This window comes from Rutidosis leptorrhynchoides, chromosome 8 (assembly GCF_046630445.1).
Source record: "Rutidosis leptorrhynchoides isolate AG116_Rl617_1_P2 chromosome 8, CSIRO_AGI_Rlap_v1, whole genome shotgun sequence".
NCBI classification, from domain to species: Eukaryota; Viridiplantae; Streptophyta; class Magnoliopsida; order Asterales; family Asteraceae; genus Rutidosis; species Rutidosis leptorrhynchoides.
This window is the reverse complement of record NC_092340.1, coordinates 76,737,822-76,756,916: the sequence shown is the minus strand read 5'-3', so window position 1 is coordinate 76,756,916 and position 19,095 is coordinate 76,737,822.

Here is a 19,095-nt window from a genome sequence, read left to right as displayed (position 1 = left end):
AGTTGTTGAGCACTTGATAACCATACTTAACATTTAATCAACGTCACATATTCCCTTTATTATGTAATCTTACTACACCGTACCAAGTGTAGTCACCGAAACGAAGTACTGTGCAACCATTGAATACTGGTCGTCCAGTCCGGTTGGGGTTGTCAGGCCCGATAGATCTATCAACAGGATTCGCGTTTACAATACCGTATGTAAATAGTAGTTACCAAGTTACAGGGAAGTATGCCAGTGGTACAAATCCACGAAGAATATATATTTTTAATCACTTGTGTCCATAACGTAAATCATAAAATGCATGTATTCTCATCCCGAAATATTTAGAGTTTAAAAGTGGGACTATATACTCACTTTTGCCTTGAAGATATGTAACACGACTTGGTCTCCGATTGATATCACGAACCTAACCATATATATAATATATCAACATATTTTCTTTTCAAGTAATCATTACATATATATATACTTATAATACTTTTAATATTTTCTTAGTCCGTAGTTAGTAGTCTGTTGTTAATGGTCCACAATTAGTTGCTCAATAAAATAAATAAAGACCCCATCGTATTCGTATTGATCAGAATTAATCTCGACCCATGGTACCATGTTGTCAAATGTCGTGTTGCGTACATAAAGTACCGTGTTGTCAAATGACGTGTTACGTACAATCATGAGGTCTTATGATTAATCTTCTCGTGTTGTTTACGGGTGGTCCTGAAATATATAAAATCAAATCATAAGTAAATATATATAAAATATCATATTAATTAGCAAAGATATGATTAGTTTAGTTTTACTCTAATTAATTTTGTAGCTAAACTAGCTTCGGATACCCGATTTTGTTTTAAAAGTTAAGTTAGAAGGATCTATTTAGTTTGCGAACAGGTTTGAAATCATTCAAACTATGTTCTTGTTGTTAAAAATTTTATAACACAAAATAAGATAGCTATATAAATATGAATCGAATAAGATTATGAATAAGGTTACTACCTCAAGTTACTTGGAAAAAGCTACTGGAAAAGATAGGAAATAATCTTGATTAAACTTTCTTATGATGATTATAGGTTGTTCTTGAAGCTAGTTCTTCATGAGTATTTGCTGAGATTGTGAAGAACACTTAGAGTTCCTAAGAGTGTGTTTTTGGTTAGAGAAAAAAGGTTGTAAAAATGAAATGAAAAACCAAGGTGATGGTGATACTTATAGGACAGTCTGGTTGTTGAGGGAACAAGGACAAATTTTTGTGTTGAATTTTTGAGTAATAATGTATGCTAGCTTACAAATAAGATTCCCTCTTATCTAGGGCAGATCTAAGGCTGATAAAGATATTGATTTGATGTGTATTTACCAATAGTAAATACGTATAGATGCTGGGTATGATACGATGAAAGAAGCTCAAAACCGGGCTTTTATTTTGGGTCAAACCCAGCCAGGGGCTCTGCCCCTTGGACCCCGCCAGGGGTTGCCACCCCTTGGACCCCGCTATTGGGGGCGCTGCCCCCGAACCCCCATCATGATCAAGGTGAGTTCAAACAAGGGTGCACTCCACACTTTCCCAAACTTGTTCGATATTTATCAAGATTATTTTGGTTAACAGATTAATCCCATTACACTAAAATCATATTGGTGCACATAAATCACCAACACATTATAGATTATAAGTATATATGTCAAAGAACGTTACATATAGTTATCGTTTTGAAAACTTAATTTAGTGGTCTCAAAATATACCTATACCTCATTGTTGTTAGTACACAATGAGATGTTAAACCATCCTTAAATCATGTTAAATATGTATAGATATGTATATATACATAATAGTATAATTATTGTATGTTATATAGTTCGTGATATCATCGATCAAATTGGACGGTCAAACGTTGTGTAAAACTCTTTTCAAAAAAAACATAAGTCTCAACAAATTGGGATTGCTTATCATGTTGGTAAGGTTTAGCTTATGTAAATATTAGTCTTATAAGTATAGAATGATCGAAAAAATCCAGGTCATTACATCTATCTTGCTGAGTTTGCTAAACGAACTGATCTTGATGAAGTTCGCGAAACTATGATGATTTATCTTGAGCAAGCAAGGATAGTGTATCCTTTATCTCCATGCAAGTCACCTGGACCAATTCACATGCCTGATCATGATGATTTCGATCCCGACAATCTTCATGAGGGGGAGAATAGACAAGGTAGTTATCGGTCCAGTGTTTTTCAAAGATCAACTTATGAAGCTGGTACATCTAGTCAACAGAAGGATAAAGATGTTGTTGATATATCTGATTCCAGTGATGAAATTGAAGAAATTCAGTGTGAAAGTTTTCTAGATGAATCGGAAAGTCAGAGAGAGGGTGATTCAGGAATGTTAATGACTATGGATTTAGCTGATCAATCAGAGAAAAAGTTAACTCAAGAGGACAATCAAAACTTTGACAACATTGAAGATATTTTGAAGGGGTCATCAAGTGTCGCCAATGAATTCAATGATCATCAATTTGTTAATTTGATATCTCCAACTAACGAATTTGGAATACACTTTGAAAAGGAGATTTTCTCTAATGGCAAAGAAGATACCACGACTCCTCCCGATTTGAATGTTCCTTTTCAAATTGCAGAGATTGTTCTTGAACGTGATGCTAATTACCAACTGAGTGAGGATGAAGAGAAAGATATTCTTCGTTCACCATTCATTGAACAACAAGCATATAGAATTTATGGTGATTCTGATCTCGTCCTTTCTGCATCAATGAGTGTTCTGGGTGCATGGAAGTTTCATAAGAAACCAGAATATCTCAAAGCTTATCTGAGTGTTCGTGACAAATTCAAATTGAAGAATGAAGAGAAACTTCAAATTCAGTGGAGTTCAGAGATTAAAAGGATAAATAAGATTTTGATGATTAATAAGGATGGAGTGAAGATGCCATTGTTTCAAGTTACAAGAATGGATGATGAGGATTACCAATTCTCAGAAGCGAATTTTGATAAACTGAAGATGGATGACATTATTTTCATTTACAACTATCTGATTAACTTGAATGGATCTGCAACAATTTATCATGCTACTGCAATGAAGGCAGTCTACAGGTTTATTCTTGATTCGATGAGATGGATGTCAGTTCATGATTTTCAGTTGGGATTGGAATCTGGACACAAAAAGCTCAGAATCGAACCACCAAATCAAGTGATTGAAGAGCTAAGATACATGTCCTTACTTGAAGTGAGCGACTGTCCATATGGATTTGTATTTGTCAATTCTCACTATACAAAGATCTTCATCAGAGTCTCAGATTTCAGAAGATGCTCAGACGAAACGTTGATGTATGCTTTCAAGTACATGAAATGGAGATTGATCAATAACTGCTATTCAACTGAAGATATTGAGATTGTCAAATACATTCTCACAAGATTAAAAAGTCATCTCAAAACAAGAGTGAACATACGAAGATATGAGAATCTCAAGGGATTCAAATCCAAAGTTCACTTCAGAGGAACAAAGTTCCTTTAGATGTTTTAAATAGGATTATGTTGTAAAGTTCACATTTAACACTAAGGGGGTGATTTTTAGGACCCCGAAGTTGTATAGTGTTAATGTGAAATAAGCTTAATTGAAGGTTCCTTAGAAGAGGGCTATATAAGGAACCTAAGTAGTCCTAATTAGATAACCATTGCATTGTAACTGAGTTCTAGAAGCTATGGAATATAATTGTACCGATTCTCTCTAATACCGAGTCTCATGCTTACATACCGAATCTCTCTTTATCTTATCATTTCTCTCAATCTCAACATGATCTGACCTATCACACTTGAAATCATGTTTATTCTCAGGTATTAAAGAAATCTTTCGCTGTGCATTTGCTCAATTTAAAGATATTACTTTAAGTCATTTATGGCATATTTCAAAAGACGTTGCATTTGATGTTTTAGCAGAGTAGTATATAAAATAGCTTATATTTTTACAGAAAATACTATTAAATACGATACAATTTTACACAAGATATTTATTTATTTATAGAATGGATATACTTAAACCTTGCTACAACACTTATAGGCAGTGTACCTAATCGTACAGTAGTGTAGTTTTTAGTAAGTCCGGTTCGTTCCACAGGGAATCTTTTTAAACAAAGCTTAACGCTATATTAGTTTACTTTTATAAAAATACAAATATATATATATAAGTAATATTATTATTATAAAGGGGGGTTTTTACCGTTTAATGACCGGTTTATCGATTTTAAAACTTTAGTCGCAGTTAAAACCAAATGTAAAATATTAAAAATAAATACAAGACTTAAATTAAAGCATAAAGTAAATAACGATAATGAAATTGCGAATAATAAAAGTGCGATAAAATAAACTTGCGATAATTAAAAAGTACGATAATTAAAAGTGCAATTAAATACAATAACAATAAAAATGCGATAATTAGAAGTGCAATTAAATATAAAATAAAGGAAATTAAATATGAAATAAAAGAATTATGCTTATTTAAACTTCCGTAATCATGATGTTTGACGTGTTGATTTTAGTTTTATGCCCATGGGTTAATTGTCCTTTGTCCTGGATTATTTAATATGTCCGTCTGGTTTTTGTCCATAACAGTCCATCAGTCATAAATATAAAGCGCGAGTGTCCTCGTCAAATTATCCTTATACCCGAAGTTAAATATTCCAACTAATTGGGGACTTAAACTGTAACAAGATTTTAATACTTTGTTTAATAATTACACCAGGATGTCGACTGAGTGTAATCCAAGGTTTTAATATTTTGTTATCAATTATACCAAGTGTCCTTGTATATAATTTCACCCCTGTTTTAATTATTCTAGTGACTATTAATCCATTCCCGTGTCCGGTTAAATGAACGCTTATTCGTACATATAAATACCCCGCCCATCGTGTCCGATTGAGTGTATATGGTAATTTATAGGGACGCCCAATTGTAAATGTTTATATTAACATTAACAAACTATCATTTAGTTAAACAAATATAAAGCCCATTAATAGCTCATAGTCTAATTTCCACAAGTGTCGTTCTTTTGTCCACACCCCAATTATGGTACAAAGCCCAATTACCCAATTTTAGTAATTAGCCCAACATCATGATTACTTCGTTTTAAATAAGCATAATAATAACTTAGCTACGAGACATTAATGTAAAAAGGTTGAACATAACTTACAATGATTAAAAATAGCGTAGCGTTACACGAACAGAATTTCGACTTACACCCTTACAACATTCGCTAACATACCCTTATTATTAGAATTATAATTAAAATTAAAATTAAAATTAAAATTAAAATATAAATATAAATATTTACGTAGTATTATGAGAGAAGAAGAAAAAGATGATGAAAAATGCTCAGAATTCGGTTGCTTTTATAGGGACTTTCAAAACTTGGGGCTCCGCGACTCGCGGCATTTTTGGCCTTCAAACTCCGCGAGTCACGGAGATTGAAATTACAACTCAGTCCAGTTTGGAGTCTTTCTTGCCAACGGTTTTTATTATTTATTATAATATATAAATAATTATAAGAATTATTTAAATATTATATTATATTTATGTGCATAGTTGACTTGTAATTTTTAGTCCGTTGCGTCGAGCGTTGATAGTTGACTCTGGTCCCGGTTCCGGATTTTCGAACGTCCTTGCGTACAATTTAATATCTTGTACTTTGCGTTTTGAATCTTGTACTCTTGTAATTTCGAGACGTTTCTTATCAATAATTGGAACCTCTTTGATTGTATTTTGTACTTTTGAGCTTTTTGGTCGTTTGCGTCTTCAATTCGTTGAATCTGTCTTTTGTCTTCACCTTTTATTATTTAAACGAATATTACTTGTAAATAGAACAATTGCAACTAAAAGCTTGTCTTTCTTGAGGAATAATGCTATGAAATATATGTTTGTTTTTAGCATTATCAAATATTCCCACACTTGAGCGTTGCTTGTCCTCAAGCAATATCGTCTTGAAATACTAGAATCACTTCTTTATTCTTCACACTTTGTACATCAGTGATTTCTTTACGGCGGTATAAACAATGGTAGTAACGATATGGTTTACAGTCCCACATGACTATAAAAATTTAGATCCATTAAGGAAACTGGATCTTTATGAAAACATTTGATCTTTTGAAAATTAAATCTAGTTTTTACCCTAGATAAGTTTTCCGGAATAACCCTTTACCGGTGTTTGCAAAATATTTTTGTGGGTTTGGTGGGTTTCAGATTTGAAAATTTTAGCTCAAAACTTGCGGTTTTGGGTCACCCACTTGCTAACCTTGTACTTGGAAAGCAACACGTCCAGTTTACTTGTCCCGTATATTACCTTTCGGTAAACTACCGTCCGGTTGTAAAGGAAAGCGTTGAACAAGTAACTGTTAAGGCAATGTCTAATGACATGTATTTGATTATGGTCTATAACGTGTCGGACGCAATTACTATCCTTGGTAGGAGCAATAGTAAAGCTCACCCTTATAATTTTTCGGTCTGACAAAGGTCTTGTCTTTGACCATGCTATGCAACCACCGTTCTTACGGTTGACACCCGATTTGGTTCAGGTGACCTAATGAATTCCAGGTGAATTCCTAGGATTTTACGTTCAATGGTAATGAACGCTTTGAAAATAGGGTTTTCAGAAAACAAATCGGTTTGTAATTTTGATCAAAATATTTTCTCGTTCAAGCTCGAGTATAGATATCATTGAATTCCATGAGTTTGAATTCTCAATCTTTAAGGTCAATCTCTAGGATTGAGTAATATCAGGCTTAAAAGCTGATTTTTAATCTTTAAGGAGATTATCCTTTCTGGGGATCTGATTCATTAGTCTTATCCAGCTAATTTGCATGGTGCCCCCCCATTTTACATGGTTAGGATAAATCTGACCACTTGGCGACCCTGTTTAATGCTGAGGTCCGTGGATTTCCTGCTGATTTTAGTGATGACTTTTCTAGATTTTTCGTCAACCTACAGCTGGTCTGGACGACAACTTCATGACCTAAATCAAGAAGCGCGTTTCTTTTTTCGGAAGACTTTACTTCCTTTTAATGATGGAATTGATTCATCGTGTAGATCCATCTTTCTTTTCTTTCATCGGGTAAAATAGTTTAGTTTAGTCCAAAGCAAAAGTATTTTCAGTTATTTGTTACAGATATATGTGACATATGTTTAAGATAACTTGGTAAATTTTCCCACACTTGGCTTTTATTTTCCTTTTTATCGTCCTCTATTCCATTTTAAATGAATTTTAACATTTTGGTTTGTTTCTCAATTTACGTCCTTTCCGAGGTTACAATAATTTCGGTGTTAAAACCTAATTTTATCGTTCATAAATATGTATAAACATGATTTTGAGTTCATTTAATTGAAAATTTTGAAAAATTTTACTAGAATTGGGTAGTCAGTATATAAGACTAGGGCTGTTCTTTATTATCAGAGAGCACTAGATTCTAATACAACTACTGCTTTACTAGTATTTTTAATGGTATCCAAGTGTATAAAGTAAAAATTTTAAATCCGAAAGAATTTAACCCCTTCCCACACTTAAGATCTTGCAATGCTCTCATTTGCAAGAAATCAGTAACAATTTAAATTATTGAGGGTGATTTGTGTGAAATTGATTAAATTTTACCAAAGTTTCCAAACATATTGGCGTTTGTTTGCTGAATGATAAATGGTGCACATCATTTGATCATTCCGTCTTGTTGTTATTTCACATATATTTTGTATCTTGTCGTCAAAATTAGTTGCTTTTGCTGAACTTAATGCCAGTCTTTGAAAATGCGTTGTTTTACCCTGTTGTGTACATAAGATAAACTGCAAACATATATACATATTTTTGAAGTTTGGTATATTACCCCACATTCAAAAATTATTAAAATCTAAGAATAAAAGTTATACAATTATAAAAACTATTACAATTTTAACAAAAGTATTAAACGTATCAATCATTACAAATTACAAAATAAAAAAAAATAAGTAGACTAGGGATGATATTGATACCAATAGGGGTTCTAGGCATAACCATAGGTGCTATAAAATGCTTCGGCAGGGTTATACGTAGGATACGGTGGCTGCATCTCTATAGACCAGGGAGGGAAGATGGGTTTCGGTGTAGAAATATAGTTTCTACCTATATGTTGGCAATGAGCTATGATTTGGTTCTGATAAACTTGCCAATCTTCAAATGCTCTCTGTCTAGCATTTTCGTACTCCTGAGAAGCTATAAACCTTTGCATTTCTTGCATCTCATTCCCCCCTCCTACATTACCTTGCTGTTGGTTTCTCTCAACCTGTGGATGTCTACCATGGTATTGTACTGCGGCGTTATTTCGCCTCTTCATAACTTTAGCACCATGGTATACATTTAAACCTATAGTATCGCGGGGTTCTGGTTCTTCTACTAATAATCCCCCCCGACTTATATCCACACCGAGATATTCAACTATCAAAGTAATAAAAATACCACCTCCTATTATGCTATGCGGTCTCATCCCCCTAACCATAGCTGATAAATAATAACCCACACAATATGGTATACTTACAGCGCTTTGTGGGTCTCGAATACACATATGGTAAAACAAATCCTGTTCATTTACCTTTTCCTTGTTCTTACCTCTTTGTGTAATCGAATTAGCTAAAAACCTATGAATCACTCTTAATTCGGCTCTATCTATATCCAAATAAGAGTAATTTCCCCCTTTGAAACGGTGATGGCTTGTCATTTGACTCCACACACCGTGTGTATCAAAATTTTCATCTATCTTTCTACCGTTTAGTATCAACCCTCTACAATCGGCAGATGCTAACTCCTCAGGCGTATATATACGTAAAGCCTGAGCCATGTCTAGTAAAGACATGTGGCGCATCGAACCGCCTAACAAAAATCTAATAAAAGAACGATCGGTTAAACTAGCTACCCGATCATTCAAATCTATACTACACAACAATTCTTCACACCATACTTTATATACAGGTCTACGCATGGTGAATAAACGTACCCAGTCATTAAAAGTAGAATTACCATACCTCTGTACAAGTAATTCCCTAATTGGCCCGGCCAATTCTACAGCTTCTAAGGGTCCCCATTCTATGACCCTCGGTACCTCAACAACCTTAGAATGAAGAGTATGCAAACCCCTTTGATATTTTGGATAATCTATCCAAAGTCTGTCAAATCTCAGGTTCGGGTGCAAATCTTCCAAGTGCATATCAGAAAAGGTCATGACTGGATGAGGTATATCCTGCTTGTAGTAGTTATCCACCTCCTGTTGTTCCGCATTCTCAGCAGGAGCATTGCGGGCTTAGGATGAAGATTCACCCCTTTCAGTCTGCAAAACACATCAAACACAATTTTTGTGCATCCAAATATGCATTAGTGTCAGCAAAATCATCAATCAAAATAATTACAATGACATGATCAATTTATATCAAACTTAAGCTCATTTTCATATTTTCATCAAATCTACACTTTTTCAAAATAGCATATACGAAAATGTTTGCCAAGTTCATAAGCATTCAACTTAAATAACATGTCAAAATAATCATTACTAGCAATTAAACAAGTTTCAAATGGCATTATCTCTCAAAAATCAAGTTCATAAATTTTAGACTTGAAAAAGTCCACTTTAATTCTCAAAATCATGTTTAGGCTCAAAGTTTGGATCAATTAACTACCTAGACATGTTACACTACTTAATTTAGCAACAATTCATGACAAAAATCGGCCATAACCTGTTTATATCAAAAAGCCCCAAATTTGCTCAATAACACAAACCCTAGATTACTCAAAATTTGAAGTTTAAGGCTTCTAATCATGTTAAACAGCATCAATCTAGGTTATACAAGCATAATACATAAACAATTTAAGCCTAATTACACTAAAAAGCATCAAAATCAAATTGGGGAAAAAATTGCTCAAGAACACTAATTTCGGATTAAATGGTGTTTAGGTGTAGAAATTTACCGTTTTTCTTGAGTAATTCCTAGATAGCATCCTTCTCAACATGATTTTAGTAAAAGATTTGGTGATTAACGGTTAAAAATTGTGATTTTGGGGGTGTTTTTGGGTGTTTTTTCGGAGTATTTCGCAGTGTTTTCTGTTTTGGGGGTGTGGACTGATCAGTTTGTGCGTTTATATTTTTTTCTGTATTTTGGTCCTCCCGCGACTCGCGGTGTTTGGACCCTTCAAACTCCGCGAGTCGCGGAGTTTGGTATTTTTTTTTTATAATCTTTAACTTATAAAACAATTAAGTAATTAATTTTAAAATTTTGTTTCCCTTGTTATTTAGGACGAGGTCGTTTCGGATCGATGTCCTAGTCCGTCCCTCGACAAAATTTTAAAATTTGTCTTTTTGTAGTGATTGTTTTAAAAGCTAAGATTTTTGGTTTTTTTTTTTTTTTTTTTTTTTTTTTTTTTTTATGTTTTTGGCATACTTTAATTCAATAAGATTAAAAATAATGATAATAAAAGTTCTCGTCCCTCCCTCGGGTAAAGCAATTTCGGTTCAAAGACCTAGTCTTCAACTTACGACGAATTTTAAAAATCATATTTTTAACTTAATGAGATAAAGTAAATTTTTGTTTTTAAATTCACACAATTTAAATATAAAATTCAAAATTAATATTAAAAATTCACACCAAACTTAAAACTTAAAATGCATAAAATTAAAAATTCATATTTTAAAAATTAAAAATTCATATTATAAATTCACACCAAACTTATTTTAATTTTTCAAATATTTACAATTTTAAAAATATTGTTTTTACAAAGTTTATAATATTAATTTAATATTTATATATTAATTTTAAAAACATGGTAAAAATAAAATTAAAAATCTTTTTGGTTTTTTATCCCACTTTAATCAATCAAATATTATCAAAAATATGCGCCCCTCTTTTCGGTAAAGTAATTTCGGTTCCAAGACCTAATTTAACTCATGACGAATTTTTAAAATATTTTGGGTTGATTGATTAAAGATATTTATACCTTAAGAATAAACGTTAAATTTCGCAGTGATGTAATAAATTTTTGAATGATATCAATAATTTCGGTCGCCAAACCTAATTTTATTTAATACCAATTTAATACTTTTTAGCGAACAAATTAGCGTTTATTATCAAAAGGTTAAAAATAAAAAAAAATAAAATAAAAACTGTACAGACATACCTGTGAAATAGATTTCTTAGTTATATGATCTATCCCATTCATAAGATAGTCGGTTTAATTGGTTTTCCATGGCTACATAGGCGTAACCTCGAGCATTCAGTGTCTTTTCTTCTAAACATATGAACGGTCCATCTCTGCATAAAGTAACAAATTCGGTATTTGAATAGGTTTGATTATTTGAACATTTACCTCCATGTGACCATTTTCCGCATTTGTGACATCTTTCTAGGTGTCGTGCTCTTCTTTTCGCTGTGGATTTTGATTTTCCTTTACCAAATTGTAACTTATTATCTTCGTATCTGGATTCTTTTCTAACTCCGTCCATTCGTTCTCTTATTACTGATACTAATTCACTCGGTAGTATGTCATTATTTCGTTTAGTGATCAAAGCGTGTAGCATTAGACCATGGTTTAGTTCACAGGCAGTCTTCATTTTGTAAAAACCTAAAAAAAAAAAAATTCAGAATGGGGGGAGAAGACTAGTTCTTTAGGGTCTGCTAGGGAAAGACCATTCGGGTTCCATTTTCGAGAACTACACGAAAACAGACAATCTAACTCTAACAGAAATACATATTATTCTTTAAAGACTTGATTCTCCCGACACTTAGTTAGCTGTGGTGTCGAAATTGTGATTAACTTCGTTGTCAACTTCCATCGGACCATGTATGTAATGTTTAACTCTGTGACCATTAACTTTAAATTCAATCCCATTTGAATTTATTAATTCTATCGTTCCGTATGGGAAAACTCTTTTGATTATGAATGGTCCAGACCATCTTGATTTCAATTTTCCAGGAAATAACTTGAATCGTGAATTGAAAAGAAGAACTATGTCTCCTTCTTTAAATTCTTTTGAACTTCTGATTCTTTTATCATGCCATTTCTTCGTTCTTTCTTTATAGATTAACGAATTTTCGTATGCTTCATGTCTTAATTCTTCTAATTCATTTAGTTGACTTAATCGTAAAGGTCCGGCTTCATGTAAATCAAGATTACATGTCTTCAAAGCCCAAAATGCTTTGTGTTCAATTTCTACTGGAAGATGACATGCTTTTCCATAAACAAGTCTAAAAGGTGTAGTTCCAATTGGAGTTTTGTAGGCTGTTCTAAAAGCCCAGAGTGCATCCTCCAATTTAATGGACCATTCCTTTGGATTTGATCCTACGGTTTTCTCTAGAATACGTTTTAAAGCTCGGTTGGTATTTTCAACTTGTCCACTTGTTTGTGGATGATATGCGGTGGAGATTTTATGAGTTACTCCATATCTTTTAAGAACTTTCTCAAGTTGATTATTACAGAAATGAGTACCCCGATCACTTATTAAAGCTTTCGGTGTTCCAAACCTTGCAAAAAGACGTTTTAAAAAGTTGACTACAACTCGTGCATCGTTAGTTGGGAGAGCTTGTGCTTCCGCCCATTTAGATACATAATCAATGGTTACGAGTATATATAGATTATTATGAGATTTTGGAAATGGACCCATAAAGTCAATACCCCAAATGTCAAATACTTCACATACTTGGATGACATTTTGTGGCATTTCATCACGTTGACTTATTTTTCCGGCCCTTTGACAAGCATCACAGGATTTGCAAAGAAGGTGTGCGTCTTTGTAAATTGTAGGCCAATAGAATCCAGCTTCATAAACTTTTCTTGCTGTTAGTTGAGGCCCATAATGCCCTCCTGTTGGTCCTGTGTGACAATGGTTTAATATTTTACTAGCTTCATCTCCAAATACACAATCGGCGTATTATTCCATCGGGACAACTTTTAAACAGATGTGGATCTTCCCAGAAATAGTGTTTTATATCACTGAAGAATTTCTTTCGTCTTTGGTACGATAATCCTTTTTCAAGGAATCCACAAACTAAGTAGTTCGCATAGTCTGCAAACCATGGGATTTCTTTATAATCTATCTTTAATAGATATTCATCAGGAAAGTTGTCTTGTATGGCCGATTCATTTAGAACTTCTAATTCGGTATTTTCAAGACGAGAAATATGATCAGCGGCGAGATTTTCTGCTCCTCTTTTATCTCGGATTTCAATATCAAACTCTTGTAAGAGTAAGATCCAACGGATTAATCTTGGTTTAGCATCTTGTTTTGAAAATAGGTATCTAAGAGCAGAATGGTCGGTATAGACCACCGTTTTTGCTAGAACGAGATATGATCGAAATTTGTCAAAAGCAAAGACAATAGCAAGGAGTTCTTTTTCAGTAGTTGTATAGTTTGTTTGTGCTCCTTGTAACGTCTTACTAGCATAATATATAGGTTGAAATCGTTTTTCAATCCTTTGTCCTAAAACGGCTCCCATTGCAAAATCTCTTGCATCGCACATTAGTTCAAATGGTAGATTCCAATTTGGTGTTATCATGATCGGCGCATTAGTTAGTTTTTCTTTAAGAATATTAAAAGATTTGATACACTCATCTGAAAAGATGAATGGAGCATCTTTTTCTAGGAGTTTATTCATAGGAGTGGCAATTTTAGAAAAATCTTTTATGAAACGTCGGTAAAAACCGGCATGCCCTAGAAAACTCCTAACTCCTCTAACATTGGTGGGATGTGGAAGTTTAGCAATTACATCTACTTTAGCTCTATCCACTTCAATTCCTTCTTTTGAAATTTTATGACCAAGAACGATGCCTTCTTTAACCATGAAATGGCATTTCTCCCAATTAAGAACTAGATTTGATTGTTCGCATCTAATTAGCATTCATTCCAGATTAACTAGACATGATTTAAATGTATCACCGAAGACTGAAAAGTCATCCATGAATACTTCCATGCATTCTTCTATCATGTCGTGAAAAATCGCCATCATACACCTTTGAAAGGTTGCAGGGGCGTTGCAAAGTCCAAATGGCATGCGTTTGTAAGCAAAAGTACCATAAGGGCACGTGAATGTGGTTTTCTCTTGATCTTCGGGTGCTATTGGAATTTGAAAATATCCGGAAAATCCATCTAGAAAATAATAGTAACTGTTTCCGGCTAATCTTTCCAACATTTGATCTATGAAAGGTAAGGGAAAGTGATCTTTTCTGGTGGCGTCATTTAATTTTCTATAATCAATACACACACGCCATCCTGTTACAGTCCTAGTAGGAATAAGCTCATTTTTCTCATTTGTAATGACAGTCATGCCACCCTTCTTAGGTACGCATTGAACTGGGCTTACCCATGGACTATCAGAAATTGGATAAATTAAACCTGCATCTAGTAGTTTAATAATCTCTTTCTTAACTACATCTTGCATATTAGGATTTAGTCTTCGTTGGAGTTGCACATACGTTTTATGACCTTCTTCCATAAGGATTTTATGTGTGCAATACGAAGGACTTATTCCTTTAATATCATAAATCTTCCATGCAATGGCTGGTTTATGAGCTTTCAACACAGAAATGAGTTGTGATTTCTCATTTTCAGTAAGAGAAGACGATATTATTACAGGTAATTCAGATTCACCATGTAAATAAGCGTATTCCAAATGGTTTGGAAGTGGCTTTAACTCTAATTTCGGAGGTTCTTCTATCGATGATTTGTATCGATATCTGTCTTCTTCTTTTAGCATTTTAATTTCTTCTGTTGTTGGTTCATATCCATTAGCTATAAGTGTAGCTAACATTTCAGCTTCATCAATTGGTTCATTACCTTCTCCTAAAGAACATTCTCCTGTTCCTTGTAATTCTGGAAATTCTTCTAATAATTCATCATGTGCATCTATAGTTTGAATATAATAACATGTATCATCTGCAGATTGTGGTTGTTGCATTGCTCTATCAACTGAAAAGGTAACACTCTCATCCTCTATACTTAGGGTCAGTTTCTTACCGAACACGTCTATCATTGCTTTAGCCGTGTTTAAGAATGGTCTTCTTAATATGAGAGGAACTTGAGAATCTTCTTCCATGTCCAGAACAACAAAATCTACTGGAAATACTAAAGTACCAACTTTAACTAGCATGTTCTCCATTATCCCTCTAGGATATTTTATTGATCTATCGGCTAGTTGTATGCTTATTCTTGTTGGTTTCAATTCTCCAAGGTCTAGTTTAGTGTATAGTGAATACGGCATTAGATTTATACTAGCACCTAAGTCTGCCAATGCTTCTATTGAACTAAGACTACCCAGAAAATATGAAATTGTGATCAGATAGTTTTTCTGGTATCTTATTTAACAGCACTGCTGAACAATTAGCATTCATAGTAACAGCCGAGAGTTCTTCCATTTTCTTTCTATTTGAGATTAGATCTTTCAAGAATTTAGCATATCTAGGCATTCCTGACATCACATCAATGAAAGGAAGATTTACATTTATCTGTTTAAACATATCCAAGAATTTGGATTGCTCGGCTTCAAGTTTCTCTTTCTTCATTTTACTCGGGTAAGGAAGTGGTGGTTGGTATGGTTTAACATAAGGTTTAGCCTAAACTGTGTTATCTTCATTAACCTTTTCAACTACCGGTTCTTTTTCCTTATCTTGATCAGGTTGTGGTTCTTGTGGAGTAGGAATAGTTTCATCAGAAGTTACAGGTATTTCAGGTGGTTTAAGTGTTGTACCACTTCTTGTGGTAATAGCTTTAGCTGTTTCATTCCGGGGGTTAGCATTTGTATCACTAGGTAGACTTCCCGGTTTTCTTTCACCTATTAACCTTGCTAGGTTACTTACTTCTTGTTCCAGATTTTGAATAGAAGCTTGTTGATTTCTAAATGCTTGAGCATTTTGTTCATTAGTTTGTTTTTGAGATGTGAAAAACTGCGTTTGAGTTTCAACTAGCTTTGTCATCATATCTTCTAAATTCGGCTTTTTATCATCGGTTTGTTGTGGTGGTTTGTTTTGAAAATTAGGTCTTTGCTGGTTGTAAGTATTATTGGATACTTGTTGATTGCTAGGACCTTGTTGGTTGTTGTATGGAATATTTCGGTTATAATTCTGGTTTTGATTGTAAATTGGTCTTGACGGTTGATAATTATTATGATAATTATTTCCAGGCCTTTGGTTTATGTATGAAATATTCTCTCTTTGTTCCATTGTTAATTCAATACTGAGACAATCTTTTGTCAAATGTGGTCCTCCACACTGCTCACAACTAATTCGTATTGAGTGAATATCTTTAGTCATCTTTTCCATTCGTCTCTCGACAGCATCTATCTTTGCGGAAATGGAATCTAAGTCATGGCTAGAATCGGCTCTAGCTGCTTTAGATGATCTAACGATATCTTTTTCTTGGTGCCACTCATGTGAGTGGGAAGCAGTGTTATCAATAATTTTGTAAGCATCAGTTTCGGTTTTCTTCATAATAGAACCACCAGCTGCTATATCTATGCCTTTCCTTGTAGTGATGTCGCATCCTTGGTAGAATATTTGTACTATTTGACAGGTGTCTAAACCATGTTGCGAACATCCTCTTAATAACTTTCCATATCTTGTCCACGCCTCATATAGAGTTTCATTCGGTTTCTGTGTGAACGTAACAATTTCTGCTTGAAGTCTTACGGCTTTAGATGCCGGAAAGAATTGTTTAAGAAATTTGTCAACTAAAAAATCCCATGTATCGATCGCCCCTTCAGGTAACGATTCCAACCAATCTTTGGCTTCTCCCTTTAAAGTCCAGGGAAATAACATGAGATATATCTGTTCATCCTCTACTTCTCGGATTTTAAATAGTGTGCAGATCCTATTAAAGGTACGTAGATGTTCATTTGGATCTTCCTTCGGCGCACCACTAAATTGGCATTGATTAGTCACCATGTGTAGAATTTGTCCTTTGATTTCATAATCTGGCGCATTAATGTCTGGATGAGTAATTGCGTGACCTTGGCCAGTGCGTTTAGCTCTCATTCGGTCTTCCATACTTAAAGGTTCCAGATTCTCCATAATTGAATTTGTTGAATCGGAATCACTAGAGGATTCTGATTTAATGGTTCGTTCCTCAACAAACTCTGTTTGAATGATTGGTGGTTCCAGAGGAAAGTTTAGTGATTCAGGATCTACGAATCATTCCTGAATATTCTCCGGATTCTCAATTGTGAGGTCGGGTTCAAAAAATGGATTATCGGAAATTTGAACTGAAGTACTTGGTCGACTGGATGACGATTCTAAAGAAAAATTAACGGCAGTAATATTTGCTAAATGTCTTGATCTAGTTACAGGTGGTGAACGTACAAAAGGTGGTGAACGTCTTGCTTGGTGCATTCACTGAATATCCTATTAGTTTTTAAAAGGAAAGAAAAATTATAATAAGTTATCCAATCAATAGACTTTTCTGATTTTGCCCACGTTTCGAATAGCCAAAAGATGCAGCAGAGAGGCAGGATTCGTTTGGTCTCAATATAATTGAGGACTGTTTGGCTCCAATAACCCGGTCCACGTACAAATCCAACTATTACTACGAACCAGAAAATTTTGATGTCTATCAATTTAACCACTTAAAATAAATTTTCGTAATTTTAAGAAATTTAGATAAGAAGTAGAATAAAAATCTATGTCCTAAAACTAGAATAGCGAGAAATAAGAAAGAAAAAGAGTTCGTCGGAAAAAGGTTGAAAAAGAAAAATGGTTGAAAAATAAAAGGTGACTGAAAAATTAAAGAAACTTATAAAACTTAAAAGTACTTGACTAACCTAACCTTATTACTACAACTAACTTAAAATTATAATCGCAAATTGAGATTACTAATTGGAATGATAATTGATACATAGGTAAAAGTCGTCTAAAAATATTAAAGCTTACAGGAAAACTAAATCCCAAATGAAAATAACTTAAAAAGAAACTAAAACTTAAAAAGGCGTCGCAAAATTCTAAAGCACCTAAATCTTAGTCTAAAGAAAAAGCACTTAAGGAATTCTACGGCAAAGCCTAAAAATCTAGAAGTAGAAATAACTATGGCAAAAACTGAGTTCAAAACTAAAAACTAGCTAAAAATACAAATATTACGCTACAACGATTAAAAAGGGACAAAATATAAAAATATACAAAAAGTTGTAAAAAGTACAATTTTTATAAAAATATTATTTTTTATATTATTTATTTAATAAAACTACTAATTTTATAAATTAATTAAACTAATTAATACTAAATAATACAAATTAATTAAAACTTAAATTATATACTAAATTAATTAAATATTTAACCCTAATTACAAATTAATTAATAATAATTAATAATACTCCGTAATAAATGCAGGATTAGGGCTTCCTGTTGGTGTCAGGTCCCCTCCGCGAGTTGCGGTATTCAAGGCACCAAACCCCGCGACTCGCGGGGTTCAGAAATTCAACTGAAACATTTAAAATTCGACGCGTTTTTCTTTATTTTTTTTTTATTTTCTGTTTTCTGTTTTTATATTTTCTGTTTATATTAATTAAAATATTTATATAATTTAAATAAAACTTATCTTTAATAACTAAGATAAAAATAAAATACTTTATAACAATAAAAAAAATAGATTTATATATATTTATATTTTTTTTTTCGGTTTTTTATATTTATAAAATAAATTAAATAAAACTTATATTTTTACAAACTAAAGAAACTTTATAAAACTTAAATATTTATCAAACTTTTCAAATTGCAGAGATTGTTCTTGAATGTGATGCTAATTACCAACTGAGTGAGGATGAAGAGAAAGATATTCTTCGTTCACCATTCATTGAACAACAAGCATATAGAATTTATGGTGATTCTGATCTCGTCCTTTCTGCATCAATGAGTGTTCTGGGTGCATGGAAGTTTCATAAGAAACCAGAATATCTCAAAGCTTATCTGAGTGTTCGTGACAAATTCAAATTGAAGAATGAAGAGAAACTTCAAATTCAGCGGAGTTCAGAGATTAAAAGCATAAATAAGATTTTGATGATTAATAAGGATGGAGTGAAGATGCCATTGTTTCAAGTTACAAGAATGGATGATGAGGATTACCAATTTTCAGA